The 2,500-nt window shown below is 36.9% G+C and overlaps 1 pseudogene; it reads left to right on the top strand.

Moving 5' to 3' along the window:
- The window catches only part of LOC130620599 (large subunit ribosomal RNA), a 7,098-nt pseudogene extending 4,925 nt beyond the window's left edge, over positions 1-2,173 (top strand).
- The last annotated feature ends 327 nt before the right edge of the window (positions 2,174-2,500 follow it).

Genomic DNA, 2,500 nt, shown 5'->3' with positions numbered 1-2,500 from the left:
AGTTTTTTTAACTCGTTTTATCTATTCTTTGTGTGCCTAGTGACAGAACGGTTTTAATAAAGAAGAACTGTAACATCCAAAATATGTCGTTGAAAAGAAATACTTCAGCACGTCAAATTTCCGTGAAATAGCAGAAAATTGAAATCCAACGGCTTATTTTGATACAAGAACAGCCTCGTTTGAGTTCTTGTTTTTTTAATTCGTTTTATCTATTCTTCGTGTACCTAGTGACAGAACGGTTTTAATAAAGAAGAACTGTAACATCAAAAATATGTCGTTGAAAAGAAATACTTCAGCACGTCAAATTTCCGTGAAATAGCAGAAAATTGAAATTCAACGGCTTATTTTGATACAAGAACAGCCTCGTTTGAGTTCTAGTTTTTTTAACACGTTTTAGATTTTTTGTAGACCTGAAGAATACATATGTAAAACTGTGAATATGAAGTACCACGAGATAACAACATCATAAAACGATGTTATGGGTCGCGAAAAATGCTAAAACGCATCTTTTTCCTTGTTAAAACAGCAATTGTGAGAAATTGGAAACGCTATGATTCTGCAACGTAAAGTCAAATGGCAATTATTTTCTCCAGGCGTTGAGAGGTTAACGTGGTGAGTATTTGTGTAAAATATTGCGTTCAATAATAATTGTGCAAGGCCAATATTGCATGTTAAACATGCCAATACGTGCGTTTTCACCAAATTAGGGAAAAATCGGAAAAATCGGAAATCCCGAACGACATGTCGGATTGGCTTTATATTTGGCACAATGAACCATCTTGACATGACAAAGGTTCACACGAATTTTTTTTCAAAAAAACGCTGACGTCAGCATTTTATTTGGCCTTGAATGTTTGACATTTTAGGGCTTCTGGACCCCCCGCAGAGCCACAAATCGGGAATTTGTGCTCCTACCCGGTTTTAGCCTGAAGTGTTTTACATATCTGCCAAAGATTTAAGAAATACCTTCAATATTTCAGAAGCTATAGCGATTTACCTGTTTTTAAAAAGACCAAAAAAAGTAAGGCCCCAAAACAGGTACTTCCGGTTGACCTTTGACCTCCAAATTTTGCATGGTAATAGATCTCCAAATTTGCTACCATGAAATTCTTGTCCGTTTTTTATAAAAATGCTGACGTCAGCAGTTAAAATTTTTTGAAATTTTAGAATTTATGAAGGTTTGACCGTGCACTTTGTGACGTCATAAGTCTGGTTCTAGCCAAAGTCACACAAAAATATTCCGCCATTTTTCTTAAAATGCCTTTGTTTATAAGTTTGCTTTTTATGATTTCGTTAAAACGTTGTAGTTACTGAGAAAAAATTGTCAAAAAATGCATGTAAGAACCGTCCTATACAAAACACACTGGACGGTTTCTATTGTCAAAAACATTAAACTGTTAATAACATGAGAACGAGGCTTTCCAGCACCAAGGTTCTACAGGCAATTTTTCTTCTTACTAAATGGCCTATCCACTGACAAATATCTGCATCTACTTTTAAATGTTTCACAAAAGTTATTACTATTATATAAGTAAAATGATGACATTATGTTTAATAAGAGAGTATTATCAGATACGTATGTGTGAAACGGTGAAGTCTTAAGTAATAACTGGCTTGTGGCAGCCAAGCGTTCATAGCGACGTTGCTTTTTGATCCTTCGATGTCGGCTCTTCCTATCATTGTGAAGCAGAATTCACCAAGTGTTGGATTGTTCACACCACTAATAGGGAACGTGAGCTGGGTTTAGACCGTCGTGAGACAGGTTAGTTTTACCCTACTGATGAAGTGTTGTTGCAATAGTAATTCTGCTCAGTACGAGAGGAACCGCAGATTCAGACAATTGGCATTTGCACTTGCTTGAAAAAGCAATGGTGCGAAGCTACCATCTGTTGGATTATGACTGAACGCCTCTAAGTCAGAATCCGTGCTAGAAAGCAATGATAATTACCTCTGGATAATCTTAGGCGAACAAGAATAGAACGGCTTCTGTCGTTCCTAAGTCCCAATGCACTGAGTCGGAGAAAAACCGTCGAGGTGCTGCAACTATCAAAATCTAAAATTTCCAGAGATAAATCCTATGCAGACGACTTAAACAAGAACGTGGTATTGTAAAAAGTAGAGTAGCCTTTGTGCTACGATCTTCTGAGATTAAGCCTCTGTTCGACAGATTTGTCACTTTGTGACAAGTCCTTTTTTTAACCAACTGCTTTGTACCGTGGAGTACCAGTTATCTTGTGCTTACCTGAACTTTTTTTTTAAAAAAGGTGATGCGTGCGTGCTGTACCATTCATCTTTATCACCTCGGTTTAATATTTGGAGACACAGATGTATGGATTAAAAGTGTATGGATTAAAGGTGTATGGATTACAACTGTATCGATTACAACTGTATGTATAGATTACAAGTGTATGGATTACAGCAAGAATTACGGACTAGGGCTATGTTCAGGGTTAAGGTAAAGCCTAGGCTGGGGCCTAGGGGTAATGCTACTGCTTTGGAT

The sequence above is a fragment of the Hydractinia symbiolongicarpus genome, chromosome 1 (genome assembly GCF_029227915.1).
Source record: "Hydractinia symbiolongicarpus strain clone_291-10 chromosome 1, HSymV2.1, whole genome shotgun sequence".
NCBI lineage: Eukaryota > Metazoa > Cnidaria > Hydrozoa > Anthoathecata > Hydractiniidae > Hydractinia > Hydractinia symbiolongicarpus.
The sequence above is the reverse complement of the archived record's forward strand: the minus strand, read 5'-3'. Positions and strand labels throughout refer to the sequence as shown.